The sequence below is a fragment of the Ochotona princeps genome, chromosome 14, assembly GCF_030435755.1.
Source record: "Ochotona princeps isolate mOchPri1 chromosome 14, mOchPri1.hap1, whole genome shotgun sequence".
Classification (NCBI taxonomy): Eukaryota; Metazoa; Chordata; class Mammalia; order Lagomorpha; family Ochotonidae; genus Ochotona; species Ochotona princeps.
The window spans coordinates 56,984,809-56,998,743 of record NC_080845.1 but is presented as its reverse complement, the minus strand read 5'-3'; the positions used below and the strand labels follow the sequence as shown (position 1 = coordinate 56,998,743).

Below are 13,935 nucleotides of genomic sequence, written 5' to 3'. Positions count from 1 at the left end.
TAAAGTGATATAAGGTCCAACATATTAGCACAGCACCACATGCATGCTGAAAGCCAATGGACTTACTGATTTTTATCTCTGAATATATTCATATCTCTTTACCTACATCCTAGATAGGAAGTAGAGGTGGATTTAGGGGAGGCAGTGGAGGTGGATTGGCGTTTTAACTCCACCAGTTCAGCAGCCTTTGTGACGGGTGTGTATTCAGTCAACATTCAGAGTGTGAATATTCAGTGCACAGGACAAGCACCTGAAGGGAGGAGGGGCAGGAACCGGTTGGTGGAGCACTTTCCCAGGAGCACTTTGTCACAGAAGCAAACCCAGGTACGTGAAACTCCCATGCAGGGCTTCATACGGGAAGCAGGCGACTGTGAGCCACGTGGAGAGTAAAAATGCCACAGTAAGCCTTGAACGTGCTCAGCGTGCCAGGTGCTGTTCTCATGCCTTCCAGGTACTCTTCCTTGGCAGCAGCCCCTAAGGGAGGGGGAGGGAAGGGAGAGCAGCTCTCTGTGTGCATGGACTCAGAACCTGGGATTCAGCCAATGAAAACACTCAAAAAAAATTTTCGTACTGAGCATGTGCACGCTTGTTTTTCTTGTCATTATCCCCTAAACAATACAGCTACTATTTCCCCAGCATTTCCATTGTATTTAGTATTGTAAGTAATTGGGATGAATTTCAGCATATATGAGGGAGCTGGTGGCATGGTGACACTCCAGGCTAAGCTGCCTACAACACTGGTGTCCCATATAAATGCCGGTTTACATCCTGGCTCCCTGCTGATGCACCTGGGAGGACTGGAATCTGGCCTGAGTACTTGGACCTCTACCATCCATATGGGAGACCAGATGGAGTTCCTAGCTCCTGGCTTTGGCCTGGCCTAACCCTGCTTATTGTAGACATTAGGGGAGTGAACCAGAGATTGGAAGATCTTCCTTTGCTTACTCCCTCCTTCCCTGCCTCCATTTCTTCTTTTCTCTCTGTAACTGTGGATTTCAAATAAATCTCAAAAATATGTGTATAAGAGGAGGAGGAATGGGAGTATTGGAATTTAGATTAAAAAAAGGTGAGAAGTTGGGTGTAGTTGAAGAATATTGACAAAAAATGCTAACAGAAGAGGTTCACACTGAAAGGTATGTGCAAACTCTGTAACTTGTGATTTAAAATATTCTAAAATTAAAATTAAAAATAATAAAGGTGAATACACATAGGTTATATGCAAATGTTCTGACACTTTATTCAGAGACTTGAGGATGTATAATGGTGTCTGGTATGTTCTAGAATATGTATGGATAAGGGAAGTGGAGAGAGAGGAAGATTGTGCTTACCATTTTCATCTGATTTGTTCTTGCAGGCCAGGAAATGGGAACATGGAAAATGGAAATGAAGTCATTTGTCTGAGGCCACGCAGTGATGGGAATGGGGCTGGGATTTGAACACAGGATCTGACCTCAGTGATAAACTCCACTCTGAGTGCCTCTCCTGGAGAAGGGAGCCAAAGGGTAATGAGGCTTTTCTGGGCTTCCTGCCGACTCCATCCCCGAGTGCTCTCTTACAGGTGGAAAGGCTAGTAGAGGTCTGTCTCAACAGGTGCTGGTGGGAACGAAGGAGAGGGTGTGTATAGGGTGCATCAACAGTGAAGAAGAAAGGGGGAGAAAAAAATAAAAGGATGCTGTTGAGCTCTCAGGAGATTCTTCAAGAGATGTTAAGGAAAGCTCATGGACAAAGTAAATTCAGGAGCAGAACTTACAAGTTTGTAACCTTAGCATTGCTTTTTCTAGCTAGAGTATTACTTTCTTGGCTTTACGCTCCTTGGTATAAATTACCTCATGATTTTCTTTTTCCAGGATTTCTAAGCCAGACATGTTCACTGTTTCAAAAAAAAAAAAAAAAAAAAAAAAGCTGAACATCAGAAAACTATAAAGAAGAAAATGAGAATTCCATGTTCTAGTAGTGAGAGAAAATGGTTCTGAAAATTTTGCTGCCCACCCCCTAGATTTTCTCTATGCATTGGCATGGATGGGGATACACTTGCTGTCCTGAAGAAAAATGGGTCCAACTATGCAAATCCCAATTACCGGCATTGTTAATATTCTGGGGACATCTTCCCATTCTGGTAGATAGAACTCTGCAGAATCACTTTCAATCATCACAGAGTACTTTATTGCATGTATTTTTATAACTGAATTACAGTATGAGAGTGTGATTTATTTGTATTATATACAAGCCTAAATGTATGCTTAGATTCTCTTGGTCAATGATTTTCTTAGGATAAATTCCTAGAATTAAAATTATGTGATCAATGGACATGTTGGATCGTAAGGCTCTTAATGTCCATTTTCATCCCTTTCTCCCTTGCCAAAAAACAAGAATGTGCTGGGAAGAAAGACCTCATTGTTTTCAAATACTTAACAATGGGTCACTGGCATTTTATTGTTTGAATTCCTATTCCTAATTTACTATTAAAGCAGCACTTTTCTTAGGTCTATTTATGAGTTACTTGTCTTTTGCAAAGGGACTGATCAGGCTTGTTTCCCCATTTACTTGTATTTCCAACTCTAAATTCTTTATTTGTTAAGTGTATGAGCTTGATGTAGGCAGAGAGGAGCTGAGGTTTGCCAGCCCCAGCTAATGGATGTGACAGCCCTGGCTACACCGGACCTTGCTGTTCAAACCACATCCCCCTCAGGCCCCATCCCTGAGCACCTTCATATCCTGTGTTTCAAACGCTCACTCAGGCTGTTTTGGTTTTCTTTGTCGCTTTCTGGTCCCTCAGAACACAAAGCTGAAGATGCAACTTTTCTGAGATGATCTCTTAAGCAAGTTCCGATGAGTGAACCATCTCATATTCTCCATCTCTGCCCCTAAGCCTCTTGATTAAATCCTATACTCCAGGGTACCACAGATGTCAGATAGTTTTTCTGTCCATGTTATGTCTGAGGTTTTCTCGCCATGCACACAGTTAGAGTGTTATGTATTTAAGTGTGTCCCTCTTTCCCCTTAGGTTCTGCATTTGATCTCAAGCTTATTAGGCAATCTTCACATTAAAAATATAAAAACATTTACCTAGATTCATTTTATACGACCGTATTTAACCTTGCTGGAATTTGGTATATGACTGATTTGGCCACTCATATCCACTCTTACACCCCCCCCCCCACATAAATCATGCTTTCTGATGCTTCAGAAGTGATTGGTGTTCTGAATGGAGTTGAAAGCACTGAGATGTTGTACGTTGCAGGTGACAGTGGCGTTACCACTGTTCATAGCTGATACACCATATGTTGTTTTCTTGGTAGCAATGCTGAACTCCTGAACTCAGTAATTTGTTCTCTGGTGTTGGCATTGTCACCAGTATCATTCCCCCAAAGATACGAGAAATTTTTTTTTTTCACCAAAGTCTTGATAGTTTTCCCTGGGGACACTGTGCACTATGTAGCATCTATGAAAAAAAAATGAGGGGAGCAAAAACTCTTCTGAGTCCCATTGAAATGAGGCAACCAAGTAGTTGGCACATATGTGTGTTGAAACACCATCCAGCAGGAGAGTCAGCAGGAGCACAGAGAGTGATGGGGGCTGTGTGCTTGCCATGTTGCTGCACACACCTCATTAAGCAACATGGCAGTGAGTTGGATGGATCTCAGTTTGCCACCAAGCCTGCACGGTGGACATCTGGAAATACTGCACTTGGAAGAGGGAATCACCACTTCCCTACCTTGCCTGATGCACTGGTGTGGCAACCTTGACTATCAGGAGTGTCTGCTTTATTTCTAGCTGACTATGCTCACTGAATTTTGCTGGGTCTGCACTGAAAACTGGTCCTGCTGCTTGTTTTCCATACTGGTGGGCTTGAGATATCATGCGCTGTCCCTTGATTTCCTCTTCTTTTGTATGTGAAATATCTCTTATTTGGGCAAAATGACTGCTTGATTTGAACCTGCTATGAAAAAATGAGCCTGTTAATAAACAGGCTTTGGTATCAGATTTTTCTAGAAGTCTGGGCAAAATATTTTCTTTCCTTTTGAGTCAGAGGAAAATAGAAAAGAAAAACATAGAATGTGGCGTATTTTTCTTCATCTCTGCCTAAAATAGCGTTCTATTGCTGAATTAGCTTCTATTCTGCATTATTTTGGCAAGGAGGAGAAAAAAATCACCCCTACTTGGTATTCAGTTATTAATTCAGCTGATGTTTATTGCGCACACATTGGGTGGAAGAACTGAAGCTGGTATTTGATTTTTCTGCCAAGTGCTGTGCCAGGTGCTTTTACAGATATTTCCTTGTTTAATCTGCATGAGAATTTTGGGCAGAGGTATTATTAGCATGCCCATGAGACATGAAGAAACTGGGGCCAGAGACATTAAGTGACTTGTTGGAGGGCACTCAGGAGACAGGTGTTGGATTTGGCTTTCAAATGAATGCATCTTAGGGTGTCAGGCCAATTTTTCCTTCCTATTCTAACAAGGATTCTTTTTCAAAAAATATTCATTTTTCAACATTTGAACAGCAGAGTTTTACACACACACACACACACGTATAGAGAGATATTCTAACAAGGATTCTTTTTCAAAAATATTTATTTTTAAACACTTTTACACACACATACAGAGAGAGAGAGAGAGAGAAAGGAGGAGATGGTCCATTTGCTGGTTCGTTCCTGGCATGGCCACAGCAGCCAGGAGCCTGGGACTTTATCCAGGTCTTCCACATGCGTGGCAGGGGCCCAAGCCATCTTCCATTAGCAAGAAGATGGATCCCAAGTGGAGTAGCCAAGATTAGAACAAATTCTCCTATGGGATGCCAGTGTCGCTGTTGGCAGCTTAGCCCATCACAATACTCAATGATTCTTCTTCTTTTCCATTTTCCCCCTCTCTACTTTACCTTGTTGTGGAAGAGTGAGGCTGGCTATCACATCTAGTCTTTGAATTTGCTGAGAACTCCTCAGTGACTTAGTATGAATATTACTTGATGAGCTGTATGTTCCTACAAGTGCAGGATTAAATGTATGTGCGTGTGTCTCCATTAAATTGAACATGTTAACTGCGTTGCTAAAGTTGTCTGTATTTTTGTTTCCTTTGGTCTGCTTGATCTATTAGGATGTTAAAATTGCCCATCATGAATCATACCTATTGGCCAAATCCTATGTCCTTTCATTTTTTTTTGTATATGCTTTAGATGATGGGGTTAGCTGCACAAAATTTATGATTTTTAGGTTTTCCTTTTAAAATGTTTTAGCAATTGTGTGATAGTTTCCTCATTATATCTCTTATTGTTCTTCTTAGTTTCTACTTATTTAATCCAAATATTAGTGTGTTGGTTTTGTTTTGGAAAGATAGGTTTGTTTGTATTATCTCATTTCAGGCCTTTCTGTTTGATTTTGTTTTTGTAACGGTCACAGGCTTTTTAATGCATTTAGACAAGTAATGTCTTTTGAGAGAAACTTTAATTATGAGTACTGTAGAGGTTGGATTTATTTTTGCCATATTATTTTGTGCTCTTCCATATAATTTTACTCTGTTTCTTTTTGCTCTTTGCTTCTGGTTCACATTATTTCCAGTTTCTCGTTTTACTCCTCTACTGTTTGACAAGCCAAAGGTTGCATTTATATTTTTTGACTGGTTATGTTTCTTAAAAACTAGATTTTTTTCTTTTTAGAAATCTATTTATTTGAAAGGGTAAGAGAGTGAGAGTAAGAGCTAGAGCAAGGGATAGAGAAATCTTTGATCCACTGGTTCATTTCTTTAATGTCAGGAGTAGGCCAGGTCTAAGGCAGAAGTCTGGAACTGAGTTTTGATCTCCCATGTGGGTAGCAGGGGAGTAAGTACTTGAGCCATCATCTGTTATCTTCCAGGTGCATTAGCAGGAAGTGGGATTGGGAGAAAGGTAGGAATCGATTCTACCCAACCTGATATGAGATGCAGCTATCCAAAGAAACGGCTTAATGCGTATTGCCGTAGCACCCTTCCATTTATTAGTTGGCTTTACCATGCGAACATACATTTCCAACAATACAGTTGTCTAGTAATATGGAAGCTTGTGTCATACTTGTATGTTCCTGCTTTGGGTAACATGACACTCTGTGACCTGGAAAACCTCAGTTTCTGTCACTCTATCTGATGAGCTTGTCTAGGCTTTTGAGTTCATCTTTTTGTACCATCTTCTTATCAGCAATCTATACTCTGATGCATTCCCTCTCATTGTGTCTCTCCATCCATGCATCCATTTCCTTTCTTTTCTTTAAAAAAATATTTGAGAATCAAGCAAGAGAGATGGGCAGAGAGTCTTATTACTGATTTACTCCCCAAATGCCTGCAACATCCAGGGCTAAGTCAGGAACTTGGAACTCAACCCATATCTCTTTTGTGGGTGGCAGGGACTCAATCCCTTGGATCATCATGAGTGACTCCCTGAGTGCATATTAGCAGGGAGCTGGTTTCAGTAGCTGGAGCTGAGAATCTGAAGCAGGAAGTCTGATGTGGCATGTAGACATCTTAACTGCCCAGCCCAGCCACTGCTTGTTCCTTCCCCGTAATGTCCCCAATATGCCCATTCGTTTTTTCCCACTGAAAATCTGTTCATGGTTTTATATTTCTGTATTTCTTTCTGTTTCTCTTTCGCTGATGTGCTTGTTTTGTGTTGTGACTTTTAAATTTTTTTGATTAGTGTATTATATGTTTTATATAAATATATGTAATTGTTATGTATTAGAAGTAGCAGAAGTATGTTAGAGTTGTGGCTGGAATTCTCTAGAATAATATTTTTAGTAATCCCTCAAGACTTAAGAGAAATATTCCAAGTGAACTATGTAAGTTTTGGTGTTGTTCTTGTACAGTTATGTATCACTGACCTACAAGGACATGTTCTGAGAAATGCATCATTAGATGATTTGGTCATTGTGTGCATGTCATAGTAGTCCTACTCAAACTGAGCTGCAATGCCACAGCGATGTAACCTTAAGACATCAACACTGATTTTGTGGTGCGTAGGTTGCTTGAGACATTGCCAAGACACATGTCTAACTGAAAGACTCCCAATTCTCTTGCCCCTCATTTTCACCTGTTCCAAAGAGTCTTTATCAGGATGTGACTCCTTAGCACATAACACACATTTGTAGAAGTTATAACAAGATACTAGGTGGCTGCAATCCCAATGCTTTTATGTGGAGGGCAGATTTCACTTCAGCTTCTGCTCACTGCTTGGGCAGGTGCATTTGTGTTGCACAGAAACCAAATCCTCCCACACAGCAGCCCTGCTTAGTAAGAAAATTACTAATGGTTACTAATAGATGGTGCTATAAACTGCAATTAGCATGTTTCTGGAATTTACTGATGGTATATTTAGAATTCTTGCCTAAACACTTAATTGTTAAGTGTCAGTGTAATTTTTCCTGCTCCTTACTCAAAACTGATAGAATTCCCTGGCACTCGTCAAAGAACTTAGATATTCTGTGCTCTAGATTATGTGAGGGATCCATCACATAATGTATTATGGGGAATATATTTGTGGATTTCACTAAAATAAAATCACACCCCCCTCTTTTCTGTTTCTCTCTTTCATTTGAAAGGCAGACAGCTGGAGTGAACCAGAGAGAACTCACATCTGCTGGTTTCCTCCCTAAATACAAGGGTCAGGAATGGGCTGGTGCTAGAGTCAGTATCTTGAAATGTGATTTATGTGGCAGATCCCAGGTGGGAGAAGGACTCCAATGATTTGAGCCATCATTGCTGCCCTCCCAGGGCCTGAATGGGCAAGGCAGCTGGAGTCAGAAGCTAGAATTGGGCAGCAAACAAACCCAGATACTCCAACGCGGGACATGGGTGTTTTAACTGCAAGGTCAAATGTCTGCTCCTATAAGCTTTTCATTTTGTTTCCCTTGAAGTGTTTGAAGCCCCTTTCAGTTACTCTTAGCAGGGGTTTGGAAGGAGCTCAAATATTTCATTATAACTTTACCCCATTATGATATTCTCCAATCAAACCAAAGTAGAAGTATCAGGACAGCCTTAGTGTTTTAACGGAAGCTAATGGCGACATTAAATGATTAGGAGAACTCTAGAATGGCTAATTATAAGAGTTGTGCTGGTTGGCTGATCTTCCATCTCTAAACCTGACATCTCATATGAATACCAGTTCTTTTCCTGGTTGCATACTTCCCATCCACTTTCTTGCTTGTGGCCTGAGAAAGCAGTAGAGGAAGGCACAAAGTCTTGGGGCCCTGCAACCATGTGGGAGACCTGGGAGACCTCCTGGCTCCCTGTTTGGATTGACTCAACACCAGCTGTTGCAGATGTTTGGGGAGTGAATTGATCAATGGAAGATGTTTCCCTCTGTCTTTCCTCGTCTCTGTAAATCTGCCTTTCCAACAAAAATAGATAAATCTTAAAAAAAAGAAAAAGAGTTGTGCTGGTGAAGTGTCAAAGGAACCCCTCCCTGTGTAGTGTTTGCTGATTTCTGTAGCGTAAATGCTTCAACTGTGGCTCATCTCAAGTTTTTGTCACATTGACAACCATGATCATGGGACTCAGAAGACACACCACAAAATGCTATTGTGCGAGTGTCATTTAAGATGGAGTACCGATATTGTTATTTCAGAAATTGGTGGTAAGTTTGGGACTGGGTTTTTTTGTGCTCAAAAAAGTAACAATTCCAAAAAGTCTCTATTGGAGAAATAATGGCCACAAACTCAATGTCGGCTTGTGAGAGCTGAACAGTCCTAAGTAGCCAATAAGTATAGCAGAGAACAGATGTGTGGGCAAATGAGCGAGCTGTATTGCACATCACTTTATCTGCTGCCTACAAAGATGAATGGCTCTTACTCCAGCAAAGTGATTTTGAAAATGTGATCCACACTGTATCTAGAAAATTGTTTTTTTTTTTTATATTATCATTGTATTTTATTTGTGGTTAATTGTGATACACCATTGATATAAAATCTCCCAATTTCATATCATATCCATGCTCCAACTGCAGAAATCTTTGGAATAATCTCCAATATCTTGCTGAAAATTCCAGTAATGCAGAGTCCGTTTAACCCAATACTTTAAAAACACAAATTTTGGATTATTTTTATGTTGAGCACTTTAACAGTTTCACTGTGTTTTTTCAGGGCAGGTTTCTGTCCAGGGAATTGTAAGTGGTCTTTAAAGATATTGGTGTGGGCACTTGCATTTTCTGGTGTTTTTAGCATGCAGCGCCTCTTTTCCATTGGAATTTTGATCATCCTTGCTTCTGCCATCTGCTACTTGTTTGCCTTCCAAGAACTGTTCTGCTAACCAAGTAGATCCCTTTTTAAAACATTTTATAAATTTAGTATCACATTCAGTCTCATAATCGGGCACATTTTGGGCCTCGTGGCTGCCATAGCTTATTGATGGATTCTTTTTTAGTTAGGGCAGAATGATGAGTTTTACTTCTTTCTTTTCGTTTGAGAATGCCATAACGTTTTCTTGAACATTAAATTGATGTTGTTGACAATATTCTGTGTTATTAGAGAGGGGCAGACCGGGAACACAGCACTTATTCTACTGAGTATTACATTTCTAGCAAAATCTTGGGAAAAGAGAAATGTGAAATTTTTTTCTCTGTCATCCTGGAGAATGCTTTTAATTTCTCCTTCAAAAGGTTGTTACTGGAAGATGTGCAGTTAAATGAAAATATTTGTATACTTATAATTGTATGCTAAATATTTTAGTATTTGACTTTAATAGCTGCCCCTCCCTTCCTTCTTAAAAGCAGGTCTTCACAGTGACTACCCTGGGATGGCTGATTTTTTTTTCTGTATTGAAATCAATGACCTGGATTGAATTATGCTAAAAATAGAAATACAGAATTTGCCTTCCAGCAAAGGTAAACCAGTTCCCCAGTAGCAATGTTTTGTTTAGTTTTCAATGTTGACAAATATTTTCAAGGATTCTGTGTATTACATTCTGTGGAATGAATACATGTGGAAAAGTATATCAGAGTCCAAGCCAACATTTCCCCAAATGTTAATCCTCAAAACACTCTTCAAGGACCCTAATAAATACAGGAAAGAAATGAATTTCGTGATCGATTTTGTGATGAGTTTGGGAAATACAACGTGCTCTAGTTTCTCTTGAAAAGTTGTAATATTAATTTACCTGTTGAAATTGGTAGGAATCAAAAATAAAGAATAATAGACTAACAACACTTCTGTCTCTGTTAAATTATCTCTCCTTATTTAACAGTGTTCATTAAACATTTTGAGAAGTTTTTTTGGCATCATTTCTACACATACCATTTGAAAGATTGTTCTTTGGAATACTGCTTGGAAATTTGTAAACTCATTAAGTAACGATGAGCATGTATGGAGCCCTGTAGATTTTATGGTTGCTGTACATTTTTTGCACCACTAAAGTAATAAGCTATAAAATTCATTCCAAGAATAAATAAAATGATTATTGTATTCATCCATGAGTACTTTGGTATGTGTTGTTGAATGTGAGTATGATTATATTTCATGAAAGTACATTTGAAGGCCCTTTTGCCTCTAAAAACATTTTCCACATCTGTCAAGGAGAAAGCTTTGCTTATGTGAGTATATTTGCTTCCTAATCAGCAAGAATTAGGTCCATCTGTTGGAAAAATCTTGCTTTTATTATGACATATTATTGGCTATCAGTGAAGTTTCAAGCATCGAGATAGCACATATGCAACCCCAGCATTTCAGAAGATGTGAGTGAACAATTGAAACCTGTGAGTAAACAATTCATTAACCTGGAGACAACATGCTATTAAAGGGCTGGGATCTCTTGGGAACTGAAGAAACTTCCATCATCCTTATCTGGATAAAAACAAAGTTATAGCCCACAAAGTGGATAGTTAGCATTGCAGTTAAGATACTGATTAAAATTTTTGCATTCCATATTGGAGTGGCTGATTTTGATGCCCAGCTTGGCTCTCAATTCCAGACCCTGAAAGGTAAAGGTGAAGGCTCAAGCACTTGGGTTCCCTGCCACAGAGTGTGGAGTTCCTGGTTCCCAGCATCAAGCTGGTCCAGCCCAGCCCTGCTACGGACATTTAGGGAATGAACTAGCACATGGAATATCCTTATGGTTTGTTCTCTTTCTCTCTTTCTCCTCCTTTCACATTAAATAATAATAAAAAAGAAATTTAAAATCAGTCAAAATCTCATTCTTCAAAATATGAAAGCCTGTGATTTTAGAAAAAATTAAATTATTTGTTTGAAACTCAGAATTAGAGAAGTGTGTGTGTGTGTGTGTGTGTGTGTGCGTGTGTGTGTGTGGTGGGGGCACGAGGAGAAACAAAGAGGTTATCCAGGCAGTTTCACTCCTCAAATGGTGCCAAGGGCTAGGGCCCAGTAAGATTGGAGCCAGGAGCTTCTTTTGGAGGCGGTGGCCAAGGACTTGGGTCATCTTCTGTTGCTTTCCTTTGCCATTAACAAGTTGCTGGATCAGAAGTGGAGCAGCCAAGACTTAAGCCAGTGCCCATATGAAATGCCTATATCTCAGGCTGCAACTATTCCTGCTGTACCACAATGCTGACTCCAAACTGTGATATTTTCAGATTCTTTTCCATCTTCAATTTTTAAAATATTTTAAAATTCTAACATGTTTTTAATACTTCAGTCCTCAATTATCATTGCCAATAATTAAATGAAAAACAAAAAAAACAGCAGTTCTGTTCTCAAGAACACATCTTTTTCCTCATTTCTTAGTTTAAATTTGTTCTTAATGTGTTGCATTCTGTAGTAATCTTTCACTGTGGATCCGTGAATATTGAATTGTTTTTATCTTTATACTCAAATTTTTGAAATTGCTTTTTTCTTTTGTTCTCAATCTTTATTCATTTATTCTTGCTATCTATGAAGAGACTTCAAGAAGTTCATGGAGTATGCATACAAAGGAAAAATTGTGCACAGATGAAAAACTTTCCAATGGAAACAAACATTAATTGCGTTTTCCATAAACTTTTGGAAGTAACCTCATATTGTTTCTGCTGGGAAGTCTGACAGGGAAGTCTGACATGAGTCTGATTTGTTATTGTTGTTGTTTATATAAATATCTATATTTCTTTTTGGAAGCTTCTAAGACGAAAGTAGTTTTGCAGCTTTACTGTATGTGCTTAAATGCCAATTTGTATCTGCTTACCCTGGTTGAAACCGTAACACATTTAAAATTTTTATTTTTAAAGCAGTTAGCAGAATTTTTATTTGAGGGTAGTTTTAGGCTTACAGAAAAATTGAGCACACATGACAGGGAGTTCTTACATACTTCCTTTATTCCTCACTCACAGCTTCCCCTGTTATTAATGTGCTGCCTCAGTGTGGTACAAGGATAAAAATTGGTGACCTGGAGAATCAAGATGTTGGAATAGGGTAAGGACACATACAAATGGACAGAGACACATCTAGTCAGGATGAAGCAGAGAGGACACATTCCAGGAAATAGGATAGGACAGAACAACAGCAGAGGGGTACCTGAAGACTGACAGACACAGGAAAGCAGCAGACACAATGGTGTGGTGTTACAGTGACTGATACTCCAGCAGCATTCAGCAAACAGTGATCTGAACTCCACCAGCAGATGGAACTCCACCAGCAACCAGGCTGGTAGGGACTTTCACTGGGAGCTTGGGAAGTGAACCCAGTCCTGCTGATCTGTTTTATTTGACCAGGAGCAGAGACAGAAAGGCAGATTCCAGATGGGCAGTGCAAGAACAGGGTGGATTTCAGAACCCAGTCAGCTCTCTAGAGCCGAATTGGATGCCAATTTGTGTAAGGTGGCAAAGCAAGGGAAAGGGCTGAGCATATGCTGAGCTTGGAGTGAAGTCATTTCAGACTCAGTGAACTGCAGAAACGTGGCATTCTACAGGTTCCACCCAGGGCAGGTCTGAGTAGCCCTCAGATTTGATGGCCAGCAGATCAAGAACTGTAGTAGTGGTACGTCAGGCGCCATTTTTTACACTGTGGCAAAAGCTTTAAGACTGCAGTGAACTGTGCATATGCTGAACTTGCGAGAATTCACTGATTTCTGTGGATTGCACTGGTCCTGCAGGAAAATAATACCAACTGTGGCATTGTACGGGTCAAAATAGGTTCATGTGGCACCCAGACCTAACGTCCAACAGGTCCCGGCAAGATCAGCACCACTAGCAACCTAGCTATATAGGACACCTGGTGTCTCCCTAATCCTGGGACCTGTTACAACTGGAAGTGGGAGAAAGGTTGTATAGACAACAGTGCAGCCTCAGCACGGTATCACAGGAGGAGGAGAGTGGTGAGCCAAGAGCTGGGGCTGTGGAGACCACAGTGGAAACCTGACATAAGAACCCAGACCTGGAACTTGCTGGAGTTTATGGCACAAGTGGCTGCAAGGAAAAAGGTGTGTACCAACGGCAATAAGTAAAATCGCATTGTAGCCCTGTGGGTGACACAGCTTAGAAACCTGCCTCAAGGAATTCAAGACTCTGCTAACCAGAAGTACAATGATCAAGAGCAAAAGAAGAGACAAAGGCACAATGAATATTGCCAAAAACTCCCCTGCAAGGGAGCAAAACCCATTGCCAACCTCAGAGTTAACTGAGGAAGACATCGAGAAAATGGGGCACAAAGAATCCAAAAGACTCATTTTAAAGATTCTGATCAACAATGAGAAGCTCATGCAAGAGTTCAAAGAATTTAAGGAAGCAATTAAGCAAATCAAGGCTGGTATATCAGAAATCAAGAACACAGTGGAGCAAATTAAGAGTACAGTGGAAAGCCTCCAAAACAGAATGAAGCAAGCAGAAGAAAGAATCTCAGAATTGGAAAGTATTTCCTGCCATCAGGGGGAAGCAAACAAAAAGCTGGAAGCAGAGCTGGATCAGGCCAAAAAAAAGTATTCAAGAATTGAAAGACACTATGAAGAGGCCTGATACAAGAGTTATGGGAGTCCCAGAAGGTGCAGAAAGAGAAATTGATT

General features: G+C 40.1%; 1 long non-coding RNA gene across 1 annotated transcript in view; it reads left to right on the top strand.

Annotated features, from left to right (window-relative positions):
* LOC131481901 (uncharacterized) overlaps positions 1-2,179 on the top strand; it is a 30,504-nt gene extending 28,325 nt beyond the window's left edge. The window contains exons 2-3 of the long non-coding RNA XR_009246637.1: positions 1,355-1,752; positions 1,848-2,179. This is a non-coding gene — a long non-coding RNA (uncharacterized LOC131481901). The remainder of the gene's footprint in view (positions 1-1,354; positions 1,753-1,847) is intronic.
* Positions 2,180-13,935: the final 11,756 nt, after the last annotated feature.